The 18477-nt window shown below is 41.1% G+C and overlaps 1 protein-coding gene across 5 annotated transcripts in view; it reads right to left on the bottom strand.

Annotated features, from left to right (window-relative positions):
• The window catches only part of MBP (myelin basic protein), a 118398-nt gene that overhangs the window by 21495 nt on the left and 78426 nt on the right, over positions 1-18477 (bottom strand). The gene's annotated exons all lie outside the window — the stretch shown is intronic.

Genomic DNA, 18477 nt, shown 5'->3' with positions numbered 1-18477 from the left:
AACAGCCTGGGAACAATGCTGCTTTCTTTTCCTTGCCTTGAGATGCTCGTTTCATACAAAACCCTGTAATATGTGCAGTTGCAATGAAACTATGTTCTCTACCAGCCTTTAAGAACATTGAGCTATCTTGGAACCGAAACCAGGCTGATGTTCTCACATAAAATTTGCAGTACTTCTAGGTGTTTGGGTTTTTTTTTTAAACATGTTTGTAAATCAGCCAATAGGGTCGTTTGAAGCACAACTGAAACTAACTCAATTCACAGGCCAGGCTTACTGAGGGGGAGGCTTCAGCTGGCAATCAGAATCCCCCTACTTTCCCTTGAGGACTGCAACTCTAAAACATGTCAGTTTTCTCCAAAACAAAGAGGGGAAAGAAATGAGTTAAAAGCAACATTGCAGCACTGTGACTTCTCCAGCGTTTGTTTTCAATCTGCAGCGTCAGAGTTTTTGTACCAGAGAGTTTTGTTCCCAGTTGGAATCCCTCACTTTTAACTTCAATACTGGTGAAACAAGTGCAATGATGGGAGGTTTGTTCAGTATTTAAATTGTCCTCACTGGAGAAAAAAAAAAGAGAAAAGCACCAAGCTGCAATTTCTGCTCGGCCTCCTTCGACAGTCTGTCCCCAGGCATCCTGGTGCTCGGCAAATGCTGTTGTAGGGCTGATGCTGAAGGCCTGCAGCAAAACTCTCTGATTTGTGCTTCTGAGAAATGACCAGAGCAATTAACAGAAACTGATGAGCTTTTAGCCCAGAAAGGTGCTGAGACAGACCTCTGGGGTGTAACTGAAATGCCTGCTTCCTTCTCCACCATTGTGTTCTGATGTAAAATACTCAAAAAGAATCCACTGCAGCACATTGAACCCATAATCCATAGTAGCTCCTTCTATCTCGGATAAATGATTCAAGATTCATGGAGGGTTTTATGGTCTGTACTATTCCTTCCCCTCTAAAAGGAAACTGCACCCACTGAAGTATGTCTTAAAGACCAAAAGAACAATTGTAGGTCATTGCTCGAGAAGCAGCCTTCAGACCTGACACCTCCCATATGCTCACTCTGGGGTCAGAAACATTTTTTGGCATTACAGTTAGTCATACGTTACCCTAGAGCTCTTCTAATTACCTCATTACAGCCCCATTTGATTTGGTCCTTGTTGCCATGGGAAGGACAGGATCTGGCAAATGCTGCTACATTTTTTCAATGTAACTCTGGGCTCAAGTACTTTGCTGATTCACCGGAGCAATTTTAGACTTGACACAGACACTTTGTATGCTTTTGCCCACCCACGGGACACTAAAACTTTTCCTCAGGGTGAGAAGAACTCTGAAGTGATTCTTTGCATAACGACACAAGGCAGTGAGGATGGCTTCTGCAAAGAGACTGGTACTTCAGTTACAATTCCTTGGTCAGCCTGCTGCAGTTTTTCATATAAAAACACAATAAGCAGTTTTGCTGTGCTACATATTTTGTTTGTTTGTTTTCTCCCCTGGAAACTACTCAGACGATGCCGGGGAACTCCCAAGAAAATTTCCTTTAGTTAAAACATCTGAAATGATATCTGGGGAATGCAATTACTTGATCAACGCTAACTGTCACGGAAGACCTCAGCAGTGGGGAAAAGGAAAATATTTGCTGACAACTTCGGGATTTGGGTTTTGCTGAAAAGATACTTTCAAGCTTATTAGAAACTATTAAGGCTCCCGAATGATTTTCTTAATCAAACGAAAGAGAAAGTAGCTAACGTGGATATATGACACATTCTAAATGGCAAAACATTTTCAATAGCAAATCTAAGCCTAGATTCTATACCATAATACAAATCCATTCAAGGACAGAAAAAGACAAACAAACAAAAGAGCTATTGTAGTTAATTAAATGCATTAACAAAACACCAGAGCATCTGCATACTAATATTTTTTATAACAGTTGTTCTTTGTGTCGCTGAATACGAGTATTGGTAAGCAACAAAGAAGGGTATTTGTGCCACAAAAGTAGCTTCTCCCGATGCATAGGCAGCGAGCTATAAAGTATGTGTTTCTCTATGCATTATTTCAGTAATGAAAGCGCACATTTAAGTTTTCCTCTAGAGTTTCTGCACGTTTAAGTTTTCCCTGATATTTAAAAATATATAGCAGAGAGATATTGTTAATATTTGAGCCAACTAATCTAAGTCTTCAAGTGCATTTGGTGAGACAGATCACTTAATATCTTAAGGATATCCAGAATTAATGAGCATGTAAGCATATGCTTGTTTGTTCATTTAAAAACAAATATTTAGACTACTTCTCTTAAACCCAAGTACATATGCTGTGCATATGATACTGATATTCTTTTCTTTGTTTCTCCCTGCAAGATGTGACTCTCATTGTAGTCCCCTTCCTGCACTGTAGCACTTCTACAACAGAAAACTGCCCAGGGAGGAAGAGGCTTGAGGATTTTTCTGGCAACCCATCGTAAAGTGGGTTAAAGAGGGAGTATAGCAGAATGTGTCGCTAAAGGCACATCACAGAATGGTAGGGGTTATTAAGGCATCATCTATTTAAGGGAAGAAAATCATTGAAAGCTGCAAGTGAGAGCATGAGAAAAGCACACTCAAGCATTAGCCCAGGAACAGGAGGAAGGAGACAGAGTGAGGCAGAGGTTGAGTCTGCCAGGCATGGCCGAGGAAGGCTTCCCAGAGGTAACACCACCTTTCCTATTTCCCTGGCTCCATACAGCTCTGGAACCTGCTGCTGGCATGATTTGTCCCGGGCATGTTGGTCAAAGCAAACAAAGCCATTTGTTCTCTGTGTACACAGTGACTCCCAAAATTAAGGAATATAGCTGGGCCAAAAATTCTGACCTGTCTGTTAGTGAAACAAAACAGGAATTCCACAGGTGCTTTCAACAAAACAATATTAAATCCAGCACCTCATTGTCTTTAATAGGAGTCAGAGCACACGCACATATTTCAAAGCCACCATGCCTCAATGCTCCAATTGACATTAATAGCTCATCTTATTTCTTGAGCCCTGTAGTTCAAACAACAGCTCCTGCCAAGACCATGGAAACCTGTTTTATATGAAGTACAATCTCCAATGGAGAGTCCATGGATAGAAATACCCTCCTCACATCTCACTTGGTAGTGCTACTCTATGACAGTCCCTCCTTGTGTATGCAGGAGCCTGTAGTCTTCCTCCACACAGAGGATAACCTTGGAAAGAGGCTGGTAAGAGTTCTAATGTGCTAAGTTTAAAAAAAAAACCCCTCACACACGCACAAAAAAAAGGGGGATTACAAGTTTTTCATCTCCTCCTACTCCTTTGCAGTCTTGCTTTCTTGCAAATACTTGTAATTCCTTTCATATTCTTATTGCTGCTCCCTCTACAAAGGCTGTAAGATAAATGAGGAAAATAAAGCTGATAAAAGCTGAAGCATATTCCTCTACTGTGGCTTCTCATGAGAAGCTTAGTTCAACAGTTACACCCTATTGCAAATATGGATTATAATAACATGGGCAGCTTAAATATCTGTACAAAATATTAACAATTAACTTGTAACAAACACCAGAAAGTATGTTAATGACATCTATAACATGGAATACTTAATAAATTTTAATGTCATTACAGGTAGCTGTGACTGACTACTAGTTTCTATTCTCTTGGCCTTCTTTTCTCAGGGCATGAAGAGGAAAATTATCTCACTTAACTTTAGGGACTTTTTGAATGAACTCTGAGTTTTAGCTGCAGTCATGTATAAGGCAGTACTCTTCAGTACATGGAATATAATGTGTATTTGTCCTCTTGTACTTTTTTAATCATAATTATCTCTTCTAGAAGACAACAACTGGATAGTTAAATATAATCATAGAATCACAGAATGGTAGGGTTGGAAGGGACCTTTAGAGATCACCTAGTCCAATCCCCCTGCAGAAGCAGGTTCACCTAGATCAGGACACACAGGAACATGTCGAGGCGGGTCCTGAAGACCTCCAAGGAAGGAGACTCCACAACCCCTCTGGGCAGCCTGTGCCACTGCTCCCTCACCCTCACAGTGAAATAGTTTTTTCTTATGTTTAAATGGAACTTTTTGTGTTCCAGCTTCATCCCATTACTCCTTGTCCTGTCACTAGATACAATAGAAAAAAAGGATGTCCCAACCTCCTGACATCCACCACATCCATAATGCAGCATGGTTCTCAGCTCCTAGTCAACTATATTTCAGTTATGTTTATTGAAATGCTGATAATAAATTATTATGTAAAACATTACACTTGAAAAACATTTGAAAGGGGCATTTGAAAGAATGGAAAGAACACGAAAGCACATCCGTCATCACTACATATAAGCTGCAGCTGAGGATGTCTGGGTTTCAACTGCATATTAAGACAACTGTTTCCCAGCATTTTGCATTTCCATTCTAGAAAAAATGATCTTAAGAAATTGTTTTGCAGGAATTTTAGCAGGAAGTTTTGCAGGAAGTTTAGCATAAGGCATGGGTAGGAGCCCTACCTAATTCAAGTCTATCTTTGGATACCTGCACAAAGTCACACACTGTAATTCTTCCTGCACCATCACACACCTCTCTTCAGACCCTCACGTTCTTAAGTAGATGGGACAATGGAGCTTTGGACGTGCACGTAAATGAAGAGTCTGAACACGCAGCAGTAATTACATGCCGTGACAAGAGCCAGGGTCAAATAAAACCCAGGCCAACTTCATTTGCTTGGGAAAAGGATCCAGCTAATCGGTTCTCAGCTGTACTTGATTAAGTACCAAAGGCAAGTGTAGCAAAGCTCAGCCTGCAGCCTGGTGCAGGTCATCTGTCAGAAAGAGTGTGGCCGGCCCTGGCCTCCTGCCCGAGCCCTGTGGCTGGAGATGGCGCGGTGCGGCGCGGCTCTGCCTGCCCTGCCACCAGCCCTCACTTAAACAAACACCAGGAAGGGGGATGAGAGTATGGTTGCAAACCAGTCAAGTGGCACAGAGAAAAGTGCAGCAGCAGAGGCTATGGGTATCCTGGCCATTTGCCAAGTGTCTTTAGCACTCAGAATACAGCAGTTACCTGATCAAAATGCTCGAGGCAGTTCCGCTCTCTCCCTTGAGCATTGGAGAGAGGTACGACCCATCTTCTGGTTTAGACTTTACTGCAGCATGGCACATAGTGGAATGGCTCGTCTACAGCACTAGGCTTCACCACAGAAGTATCTGGGGTGAGGGAGGAAAGAATTATGTCTGCATTGTTAAAACTGAACTGCAAAGTTTGATTTATCCTCGTTATGCTAATAGACGGCAGACAAGAAATGGCTCTCAGCCTAACTTCACTAGTGCAGTTAGAAGGCAATATGCCATCAGACATTTCACTTCATAGATCTAATTACTGGGTTTCTCTGATGCTTGTCAAACGGTTGGAAATCAATTTTGAACAAATGTTTCTGTTTGGAATAGATGGCACACGGCACAATTGTGAAACAAACTGCTATAGCTCTGAACACAACTGGAACTGGTCTGCTGGTGCATTTAGCCTTTACACAAACATTTTCCCCATTTGCTAGCAGAATGAACGCAGACAGAAATGCCAGTGTATCTCATAATACAGCTTCCCATGAGTTTAACACTTCTACTGCAGTTAGCAAAAAGATTGATTCCCTTACAGCTCACTTCTCTTTCTGTCTCTGCCAAAGCTCATCACTTTCAGGGGGAAAAAAAAATCCACCCAAAGGCAATTTTTCTCTACAGCTTCGGAGTAACTGAAGGAAGATTATTTTTTTTGCACAAGAAACTTGGCTTTTCCTATGGGCTAATCAAGCTGTAGAACAAACCTCCACAAAACCAAGAAGCCACCTGCTAAGCACAATATGCACTCCTTTGATTTTCCTCCCTCACTGCATGCATTTAGACATTACAGAGCATCTAAGGCTCTTAACAGAGAAGAATGAAAGTGGTGTGGGTGTTCCCACTCCACTGATGAGTTGAGTATACTTCTACACTGATCTAATGAAGTAGTGAATAAGGGGCTGGCCAGTTATGGCACAATTTTCCTTACATTAAACTTTAGTACTAAAAATATAGTAAGAAGTAGGAAACTCCACCTGGCCCAGCACAGACTCATATATGCCTCTTACTACAAAGTTCTATTTACTTCTGTTGAACTAAGCTGAACAGATGACTGAGTTAAATTCTGTGCTGCATCACAGAGTACTTTATTATAGAATCATTTTACTTGGAAAAGACCTTTAAGATCATTGAGTCCAACCATTAACCCAGCACTGCCAACATCCACCACAAAAACTTGTCCCTAAGTGCCACTTCCACTTGTCTTTTCAATCCCTCCAGGGTTGGTGACACCACCCTGGGCAACCTGTTCCAATGTTTCACAGCCATTCATCTTGGTGGCCCTGCAGTGGACTCTCTCCAAAAGTTCTCTGTCCCTCTTGAGCTGGGGAGCCCAGAACTGGACACAGGACTGCAGATGAGGCCTCACCAGGGCAGACGAGAGGGGGAGCAGAACCTCCCTCAACCTGCTGGCCACACTCTTCTTGATGCATCCCAGGATGCCATTGGCCTTCTTGGCCATGAGGGCACATTGCTGGCTCATGGTTAGTTTATTGTCAACTGGGACTCCCAGGTCTCTCTCTGCAGAGCTGCTCTCCAGCAGGTCAATCCCCAGCCTGTACTGGTGCACGAGATTGTTCCTGCCCAGGTGCAGGATTCTGTACTTGCCCTTGTTAAACCTCATCTTAGGTCAATGAAGATCACTGGCTAAGCATGCTGAAAAGGATTGCACTGCTGTTGGTAAAGGCACAACACATTTTTAGAGCTGATATTTAAACTGCATTGTTGAGGCCAGATGAAAGGAACTTCCACTTTAATTTTTACGAGCCCAACAAATGCTGCTTTCATAAAATCCCTGACTCCTTGTGCAATACCAGTTCTTTGCTGTTCTCTGCAGGCAGCATCATGCCCCCCAAGAGCTACTGCTGGTCTAAAAATCAACGGGGCAAATAGGATCTATTAACTCTAGTCCTTTGCTAACACTTAAGCCTTGGCACAGCTGCTATCACACTTGTGAAAGACCTAATGTCTCCAAGCCCTCCCCGGTCCTCTCCAGATGAAGAACAGCCAGTGAGGAAGCAGAGTTTGGCCTCGCAGCACAGCTTACAAGAGAAGAGCACAAAGAGGTTTTGGTGGAGAGAAGGGAAGTGCCAGTTCACATCCTACTACAGAAATGCCCGTCTTTGCAGGTTCTGCAGGAGAAAGTAATGACACCAGGTCTATACTATGTATGCCTTTATTTTGAAATAAATAAATACTACATTCCCTCAGGTAGAACAAGAATATGTACTTATTAGCATAAAACTATGCTGTAGGAAAAAAAAAGAAAATTGCATTAAGGGAATAACAATTCTTTCAGATACTAATTACTACTACAGTGTGACAAAGTAAGTGCAACTCCTCTCACTTCATTTCTGATACAAACCTAACGTTTTCCAGATCTGCTGGAAAAAAACAAAACAAAACAAAACACATTTCAAACATTTGACCTACCTTGGCATCAATTCACAAGTAGCTGTTTTAGTAGGTAAGACCCAGTGAAATCTCACGAGCGACCTCCAAGGGGCTGGTCACTGAAAAATTCAAAGGCTACCAAGGGTGTCTGTAACACTAGTGCTGTTCTTTTGACACTGGCATAAATAAACCTTCCAAGCTTGTCAGCTTCTTGCCGGTTCCCTCAGCATCCCAGACAGTAGGTCTTGTCACCATCCTCAGATGTACCATTTTCAGGACCTCCCTCAGCTACATGAAAAATAATCCTCAGAGCCCAGGAAGTAGAGCTGGAAAAATCTACCCATGAAGTAGCTTATCCTGAAGGCTGCCAGAGAGGTGATCTGCCAGAAATGTTCTTACTACATACAGTCACTGTTGATCTGTGTAACAATAATAAGATCATCAACCCACTGCTTGGGGAACATGAAAAGACTTTTAGTGTTTTAAGTACTGGGCCTAGTGTATGCCTTGTTTGTACAAGCAGCACTACTTTGTATGGGTTCCACAGAACCTGGTTAAAATAAATATGCTTCTTTCAATACAGCAACAACTTTTCAGGGTCATATTTGTACTGAGGAAAACTATAAATGTTATGCAACACAACCAGTAAATGATCTGCTTAACAGCAAATATCACCAGTTTTCCTAAGTTTCCCTCTTTCATTTCAGGGACTCAATGCTTAAAAGCTAGATGATGAACATTTATTTCATTTATAAAAGTAGTTAATCAGGGTAATCAACAGCTTGTTTTTTTTTTTTTCCTTTCCCCTAAATTCTGATGGACTTTGCTGTCCCAGCCAAAGTGTTTTAACAAGGAATGGTGAACCATCGTCTGTTGCGGTTTCATGGTAAGTGCAGCCAGCCCCTAGGCATCACTCTGCAGTGAAGCTGACAAAGGTGTATTTGTCACTTAATAGCCTTCAAAGGAGGGATCCCTGCCACAGGTGGCACTGGCACTGTGCTATCTCTTTTGGCAGGATAACTATACTGACTTTTTCAACTTACCAGGTAAAACCATGGATCAATGGCTAGGTAAAAACACACAAACATGATGTCTAGCTGGAATGGTGGCATCCTAACAAACATGCCTAAGTCTTACCTTGTGAAATTAGCAAAAATGCACACAATTTTCAGTTTTTCTGATAATTCTATGGTTTGAGAGGGCTGAGTCTATGAAACAAATATAAAACCACTCTTTATATTCATTACAGCTTGTGTTCGGCATTATTGTTCCACCAAAAGCAATGAAGTTTTACAGTATCACTGCATAGAAAGTAATAATCTGAGTCGGGCATTTTTGATATACTGTCACCAGGGGTTCTCTTCCTTATTGTCAGGCTTTTACAACTCAATGTCTGCATGTCAGAGATGTGGAAACAGTTGTAGCTTGTGCAGTGATAACCCACTGCTGTAATCTGTGTCCAAAGCCTGGAGAGTAACAGGAAGCTTGTGTGATTACTGGGGGCTGCAACACGTTAGGGGCTGCTCTCTAGGAGACAGCTTTTTGATTTAGCGGAGGAAAATGTCACACCTTTCCCAAACTTCAACATCCTGTATTATTTATGTCTTTAAGTATCCCTTTTTCTCCTCATTGTTACTGAAGAAACTCAGCCCTTCACACAAATGCTCAACTGAAGTAGCAAAATGAGTAACGGCAGCAGCCAAAATAGCCTTGCTCCTTCTGGCCACCTCAAAGGGAAGAGATCAAAGCAAGCCAGTGAGCAATGTGTTTAAAACGAGAGGGGAACTGTAGCAGTAATTGCACACTAACTCTATGCATTCTGCTTTTACCTGAAGCCTAAAACTAGATGTACAACAAACCTTTTTTTTCTTTGACCTACCCTGAAAGCTACATCAAATTCAACATGCAAGAAATTAGCTAGGAGGACCTAGGTTACATATTGTCTGTCACTGCAATGAGCTTAATTTTGTCCTCTTCACCTGATCTAACAGGGTTTTATAGTACAGGCCATATATTTTAATTCTGCAAACTCAGTAATGCATCCTTGTAAGAAATTACCAGTTACTCTTAACTTTCAAGCTCTTGCAGAAAAGTTTCCTACAGAGACATCTGGTGCCTTTACCTAAACTGTGTTGACCAGCTACATATAAAGAGAGCCAGCTACTTAAGAATACAAACAAAATGGCTCTAGACTTTGTTATTTGCCTCACAGATGTGTGAAGGTGTTTGTTGTATGCTCATCAGCATATTTAAGTAAAGAAACATGGGAGTAAAAAGAGGAATTCAAATAAGTTAAAAATATCCCCTGTGGGAAAACATTTTTTTGACTTCAAGACTGTAATTAAAACCAATCCACCTGACTGCAGGAACTGCCTTGTGCTCAGCAGGTTCTCACAGAGCTGGTCCCTTGGCTATCTGTGCCACAGATTCACAATGCAGAGCTGAATCGAGGCCCACGTGGTGGCCTACCACTGCAGAGGAATGCAGCAGTGTAGGCCCCTCTCTCTTGTTTTCCAGAACTTCTGGCACAGCCTTCATTTGCTGAGAGTTACAAAGGAGAGTACAGAAAACAATAAAGCCTGTGGTTGAAACCAGTGGGACTTGCTATGGCAGAAATTTGAAATCTATGAGAAGCATGTGGCAGTTCTCCACACAGCCTGCAGAGAGTCTTTTAAAAACTTAACCGAAGAATTTTATCCACCCACCAGCTTCAAAGAAAAACATTTCTTTGTGTTACTAGAATATATAGGTTTGTTTTACTCTGGAGCATCTCACAAAAAGTCCTCCCACAGCCAAGTGTGCTGAGGCATTACTTGTAAAGAAAAATTCCATGTACTTAAAGGGGAAAACTTAAATCACCTGTCTGATCCGTTAGTATTTGTCTTCTTGAAAAAATGTGCAGCTCATTAGTATTAAATAAAGATTGCTTGATTATTCATCTTTTCTACTGCAGTCACATCGAGCTTGGATAATTGTTAGGTAGCAAAACCTGTACATATTCCACCCCTTCCAAAGTAAGACTGCAACAGAATGATCTGGGCTTACTTCAGATCTCACAGCTTCCACTACACCTTATGTATTTTTTTTCCACATCAGTTATGTTTTTCTGAAAAACATCCTATTCCTCTCAGTGCAACTGGCTATGCAGCATTACAGTCTTGCTTGTCACAACAGCTTTGTCTGGAAGCCATGTAATGGAGGATGTCAGCAGAGCTCAGGGCAGAGCCGTGCAGTTGCTGTGAGAGAACGAGCAGAGGGTATAAAAATATTTCAATACACACAATAAGCAGTGGGTAGTTTGTAAAACTATTAGCAAAAATTATCTCAAGGCAGTTTGGTCCATATAGCAATGACAGCTATTCAGGGCCTTCCCAGTGACGTGATTTGCTCAGTGAGAAAATTTGATATCCAAAGAAGTATATTTCAGAAGTAAACTCTAATAACAATTGATATGAGATTGGATTAAAATGTTTGTCTGCCTGGCAAAAAAAAAAAAAAGACGACACACTAGAAGAAAATCTTATCTCCAGGACTTATCACAGGGGTTACAAGAGGCAATATCTTCTTCACAATAGCCTCAAGTGCAGTCCTAAAACCAGAATAAAGAATAATTGAAACGAAGCATGAAGTTCCAGCAAATACAACAATGAATATAAAGGAGTAAAGCAGTCTGCACTGCCTGAATTGGCAAAGGGTCTTACAGCAGAGATTATTCCACAGAAAGAATATAAAATATCAGCAGAGAGCTGAGAATAAAATGTTTGGAAGAGAGCTAGCTACTAGAAAGGAAGAGGTGAGTGTTTTTTTTCATGAGGAAGAGGTTAAAAAGAAATGTGAACTCAGACATTTAGAGCTGAATACAAATCACCTTGTCTGTCTATCCTGCAAGAAACAGCCAGCATTTATCAGGGAATAAAGAAACATGTTACAAGAAGTCACATGGAAAGATCACATATGTAAGTCTTCCAACCTCAAGGGAAAGGATGGTATTTGCACTTTCAACTTCTCACACCATCCTGCTCCTCTCATGTCAAGCCCCCTCTCTCCCTCTCTGCCTCCTGATCAGTGCTTCCTCCCACCTCCTCTTTGCTGGGTTCCTGGACCAGAGCTGCTGTGCAAACCACTCCTATCCCATCCCCAGCAGCTCCCTGCTCTGCAGACATTGCAATCACTCACCATGCTGCTGCCAGATGGACCAAATGACACATTATCTCTACATAACAGTACACCTCTGAAATCTCACTTGGTCAAAAGCCTACCTATTCAGTACCAGTCAGAGCTATCAGAAGCTCATACAAGCAGACAGCACATGCTCAATTTCTAAATTAATTAGAAGAGTCACAAAGTGCTCCCTCTCCTAACTTACCCCATCAAATGCTTGAAATCCACGTGTATCTTATTATACTGGGAGTTAACATAAAGTATCTAAACTGAAAGAATTCACACTTGGAAAATAAATACTGCATGGGCTTTTGTCCTTTCTCGAATCCCTCTGCTGCTCAGGATTGCTGACATTTGTCTATACATTAACTAAGAGCTTTCAAAGTCATATCACAATACATTTCACAAGTGTCTTTCCAGTAGCATCCCATCAACCCCCTACAGCTCTGCTAATGGAGCACTGCTGGATTGGCATCTGCCCGCAGTTCTCTTACCCGGCCTTAAGTGTCACTTGGTTGGTACCACAGATTTATACAGTTTTGGATGTTCATCCTTTCTGCACTGAAAGAAGAAATACTTTGTTTCTCATCCCTCCCAGAGGAATGTAAATGGATGTGTTAACACAAAGATCATAGAGAGATGCCTCTTCCATGTCCCATTTACAAAATAGTTTCTCCCCAAGTCATTTTACAAGCTCATCTATACAGGTATGCTTGGAAAGAAAACAGAACATTTCCATATTGGCTGAAGGAGGGAGCAAAGTTACAGGATTTCTAATGTAGCCTGGGCCATTGGTACCATCTGCACAGTGTGAAATCTCATGTTTCTAAAGGATGCATTTACGTGGTGTTTGCTAGACTGAGAGCAAATGTGCTCTGCCCACAAATCAATTTGAAGTCACCTTGTATGCCATGCACCTCAGGCGAAAGGAAAGTTGTACATCTTCTCTAAGGGACAAGATGTAAGCATGTCAATCGGAAGAGATCCTGACAACCAGCTGAAGCTTAGCATGGTGCAAACATGGCCTCCCTTTAGCAGCAAAATACAAAGTAGTCAAGCTCAAGTTTCACAGCATGCCTAAATTGGACAGAAGTGTGGTGCACAGATTTACTGTGGGTTCTTTCCATGGATTTATTTCCAGCACACAGCACAGACAATTACTAACTCCTAGCTATTATTCTGCTAGAAGATCAAAGGAAAATCAGATGAACTTAGCACACAGGTGGTTATTTTTACTACTTTTAAATCTTTTTAAAAAATCTTTTTAAAATCTTTTACTACTTTTAAGCGCAGCTCAGCTATTGTTCTTTGCCAAAACCGTTTGTAAATCTATTGCATGACTGAATTTTACACAGTAAAGTTCACACAGTATTTTACACAGTAAAATTGACTATCAAAAAGGACAGTACACTTCCAATATACTATTCTTATGCAAATTTTATGTAGTTTTTACATATGCACTAAAAGAAGAAAAAAAAAATCAATTCCCTACTCCTCTTATCTTCCTAGGTTCATTTCTGCTTATTTCAAGGCCTCAACAGCAGATACTTTTTAAAGTAGTTTTCTGTTCTCAAGTCCACTTGCAGAAATGGTACCCACTTTTCACTTTACAGTAGTCCTTTATCCTGATAACCTTACATATGGAGACGAGTTTCAGGTTTCTTCTTCCTCACAGCAATAAACTCCAGACCACTATGATTGAACACAAAAGGCAGAGGCTATCACACCAGCCTTTCTACTAGGCGTTCGGTGGTCTTCAGTACAGCAGTTGATTTAATTTATCTTGCATCCCTTGACTTATCTTGTTATTGTTTTGCCTAAAATATGTAAAATAAAATGTTCAAAATAATCTGTCTGAACTCCCAGGTATAAACATGCACACATCCTTTAACAAATTAAATGTAACTGCTACGATTTCGTCATGCAAACTGAAAATTGCTGTTAATCTGTAATTACTTTTATGATAAAAAATAGTTAGAAAACTCACACAAATGCTTTGCTTCCTCTCTGCAAAATTAAATCTCTCCAACCTCCAGATTAAGGCAAGTTTAGTGTTTATTGTACTTCTCTGATGGTAGCATCAATAAACGTTCCCATCAACATGAACAGAAAAATGTGCCAAATGAAACCAAAATTCCTGGTGGAATCACTAAAGCACATTCATAAGGAAGCAGTTTGTTTAAATCAATACCGTATTAGGAGAACCAAATCAAACCTCAGGAAAAAAGCTGAAACCTGTAGTAGACTTAGGATACTTAGTTCGCAAAAGCACAAGGTAATGGGTCCTAGCAACATATTCCAGGGAGCACAACAAACTCTCTGCTACTGTGGGAATACCAGTCTCTATAAAAATATAGCAAAATGTACACAATTCATCTCTGTCATTAAAAACTTGTGCATCTATTATTTCAGTTGGATTTTACCTGAGATAGAGTAAAAATCCAGGAAATTATTGGGAAGTCCCAAATCAGTCAAAGTATACAACATAGGTCCATTTCTGACTCTGAGCTAACCATCTGTCAGAACAGCCTTTCAGATTTCTGCTTTAATATTTTAGTATCTAAACTCAGCTATCCTAAGCCCTTAGGTACTGCATCCCACTCTCCATCATTACAAACCACGTTATAAGTTTTTAAATATACTAATAAACCTGTTCTCATCTAAACTAGGCTGCATTAGACATATTTTCTATAACAAATCATTGCTATTAGATTATAAATAATAAGAGCCTTTTTTAAGTAAAAAAATCCAGCACTTCCCCCCCCCCCGCTGAACACTTGTGAGCTGTACTATAGTTCTAAATGTGACTCAATGCTATATGAAGAACAATGGTGCCAAACTGTATAAAACCGCGGCAGTGATCGATGGTACTTTACACAATATCTGCTTTTCAGTAGCAGCATTCTAAGAGTGAAAAACTGCTTGCACAGTACCAAGCCTTGTACCAGTTCGTGGGAGTTACTGCTATTAAAATAAGAAAGAAAGAAACTGAAAAGAATTCACAAACTTTATCTTGCTGTTTGAGTACATATAAAGTCACTTTTTATGTAACGAAGAAAGCATACTCAGTGAAAAGAACTATCAGTTCTGAGGACTAAAACGATAGTATACACACAATCTGAAATATTTCAACAGGCAAGAAATGCTAGAAACACGTTTTTCCGAGTGTGATTTGGGTATGTTCTTCTCAACCCACCCAGCAAGTAGGAGAATGAGGAAAACCACCACTTCTAGAACAGCTGATGAAAAGCCTGAGAGTGATCCAGAAGGTCTCAGCGGAAGGAATACCACAGGCCACACATGCTATGCATTCCTGGTCACCCTACCTGAAGGAGTAATCCCAGGAAGCCAGGTGCCAGTGTGTCAGCCTGCCGGAGGCAAACACTGCTCCAGTTGTAGCCCAGGCCCATGGAAGTCATGGTGCAGGCCTCGCAGCCATGCTGACCCCAGCCATCAAAGCTGGCTGCAGCCTGGAGCAGGACCAGTACTACACCAACCTGGGATTCGCAGCCTCCAGCTGGCACTGCCTCAGGTGCAGCAGACTTGTGCCTGCCTACAAAAGGCAAACAATTAGCAGCTCTAAATCACGCTCCCCCGTTGTGTGCAGAGGCCCTGTACACAAGCCACCATGTGTTTCTGAAATAAACAAAGACAGCAACTCTACCTTGATTTTCCCAGCAGGAAGTTTTCAATTTTCTATGTTAGGAAGCTGTGCAGACAACTCATAAAAGGAAAAAAATGCTCCTTAGACAGATAATGGCTGAGTTAATCTGATCTCTGAAAAGAAAAGGACGTTTATTTCCCAGGTAAACACTTCAAGAGCATTTCTGTAGCCACAAATTGTGATAGTTTAGCAAAATAAGAAGTCTTTCCTATTCACCATGTGTGCTATCTCAGAAATTTATTTAGCAAAATATGTAAATAATGCAATCTACTTATAAAGCCCTTGCAATTGCGTTCTAGTTATCAGTTTAGGATATAGTTCACCGTAATGGTCTCTGGTTATCCTGAGGAGCCAGGATTACTGCTGCAGCCTGCCAATGGGGTGCCACAGACTGTAGAAACCCAATGTGTTGGAGGAGGCAGCAGAAAAACTGCCAGTGTACCTCCAGATTTGTGTTCGTGGCTTACTGAGGGTGTAATTTTTTTAAACCCATTGAAAACCTGAACAACTGGAATCAAGAAAGAATGGTACAACAAGAGGTAATTGGAAAAATAAAAATAGTAAGGGAAAAAGCTAACTCCATCTTTAGTAACTGTGAACAGTTTGAACAAACCACAGTTTGAGCCTAGCTTGTCAGAGTCCAAAGTGCACCAGGCAGGCTTGGCAGCCTCTTCCCAGACACCCACACCTGGGAGTTCACCTGCCCATGTTCAAGGGCATCTCTGCTATGGGGCACCTGTAACCTGGGCTCAGACTGCTGAGAAACAGCTCAGTTGAGAGAAAAACTTGCAAGAAGCCTCTCAGGTGGCTGGCATGGAGCTGTGCATCAGCTCCAGCTCTCAGCCAGGCCTGGCCTGCGCAACACTGCCTGTGTCCAGCCTTGTGTCTCACTGAGGTGGGACCTGTCAGGTCCCTGCACACTTGCCTGGCAGTCACCAGATGGTCCACAACTGATTGTCATCCCTGGTCCCTCTCTGCTCCCTTTGTGCGGTTACCTGAGGTGCTTGTCTTGCTCTCACTCTGGGTCCCAGCTCATTGGGCAGGCAACTCCTGCTGCTCCCAGACATCAAAACACAAGAAGCAAACAGCCTAGCCTAGCCTAGCAAGCAAACAGCCTAGCCTAGAAAAGAGATAACTGAGGGAAGACGTCATCAACATTCTAAGTACCTGAAGAGTGGACGTCAAAAAGACGGAGCAACTCTTTTTTTCTGTAGCATCCAGTGATAGTGCTAGAGGTAACAGACATAAGCTGGAACACCAAAACCCAAGGGAAAACTTCTTTCCTGGGAGGGTGAGGGAGCCCTGGCACAGGTTGCCTAGGGAGGTTGTAGAGTCTCCTTCTTTGGAGGTCTGCAAAACCTACCTGAATGTGTTCCCATGTAACCTGATTGAGGAGAACCTGCTTTAGATTAGATGATCTCAAGAGGTCCTTTCCAACCCCTACCATTCTCTGCTTCTGTGATTATTTTTGAGTCCTCATTTATTATCCTTGGCCTTCAAAAAATACTGAAGAGAAACTAATCCATGCTCAATCCGTTGACAGGTAAGAGAAACAGAGGTTTCCATCTCATTTCTATCTGTAATGTCAACCTACAGAACTGCATCCAGGCTACACTGAATTAGCCTAACTACCTAAATAAAATGAGACTCTTTTAGAACAGGGGCTGAACCTCAAAAATATCCCTTCCACCAGCAAAAAAAGTCCACTGAGGATACTATTGCCCGAGAAACAAAATTAAAAGAAAGCAATCACATCCTGATTAACAGACACATTTTATTAAAATGTAGTTCATAATTACAACAAAAACCTGCACTTGCAAAAGCCTCCAGCTCTCACTGCCTCCCAGAAAGCATCATAAATAGGCATTTATTGAAACAAATTCCCTCTTCTATACCCACATCTCCTCCCAACAATTCTTTCTGCGACATTAAGACAGACACGTCTATCAAGCAACAATGAAACTAGAGAGACATCTAATATTTTTAATAGTATAACATCCACCTCAATTCTGAATTCACAATTTTCTATTCTGACAAGAAAAATATTTTTCATGTACCTGAAAGGAATATAATTAAGGCCCATTTTATTTGCAGGTTGACATAACTTGCTTGAAATCAGTAACTGTCAAATTATCCTACACTTCTAATGGTGGTACAAGTATTCTGTTGCAAACCATATGGAAAACTAGAAAAACATACAGAATTAACTTGATCTGGAGCTGTATCATGACATTATCTGGGCAATTAGTCTTTTTCACACAAATCTAAATTATTGTTACAGTTTGACTAGATGATTGCAAGTTGAAGTTATGCTGGTTACATCCTTTTTCATTGTCAGGTTTGTCACATGTAATAAAAGGCTTCAAGCTTCCTTAACACAGTTAGATGTGAACTTAAAGAGTAGCTCACTTCTAACTAAAGTGCACTTTGTGTGGTCCTTGAAGGCTGTATGGGGCTACCTAAGTGCTATCTATCATCACGATCGCCACTAATCAGCAGAGAAATGAATTAACCTTCAGCCTCTCTTCTGCTTGCACTGCAGACCTGCTAATTTTCTTTAAGATTATTTCAACTGGTATTCAAGTAATTACGAGACACTTGTGTTCATGTGACTGGCAGGACTTATGACATCCAGCCCAGTTCACAGACACTTTTAACACAATTGGATAGACATACAACCTTGTATATTGAAGATGTATCTGGAATACAATCTCAACTCTTTAAGCCATGCTGAAAAAAACCCAAAAAGACAAACCACAAAACTAAGTTTTTTAAGCAAAAGCCAATTATCAGCACTACTCTGCATATACATGTACGCAAATTTGACATAATCAGCCAGCCTAAATAAAGGCAATTCCCTTAACAAACATCAACTCTAAGCAAATGGATAAATGTCAGCAAAACAGAAGGGTGGTGTACTCCAACACAGAGGCACCATATCCTTGAGGAGTGCACCACGCTATCTTGTGTCAGTGAAGCTTCTCACGGTGGGCATACACAGCTTCTCTAGCAGTATCTACACAAACATGAGTATTAAAAACTCAGGGGTACCGGCAGCATTAAGTCTGCAGAAGGGTTAGCTGAGTAGTTCAAATATACCTTGAATGGTAGCCAGCAAGTAATCAAAATGAAAAAAAAGAGAAAGAAATGCATTTAAAGGGGTCAGTTAGA

Source organism: Colius striatus, chromosome 4 (assembly GCF_028858725.1).
Source record: "Colius striatus isolate bColStr4 chromosome 4, bColStr4.1.hap1, whole genome shotgun sequence".
Lineage (NCBI taxonomy): Eukaryota > Metazoa > Chordata > Aves > Coliiformes > Coliidae > Colius > Colius striatus.
Note: the sequence above shows the minus strand (reverse complement) of the source record. Positions and strands in the feature narration are given on the sequence as shown.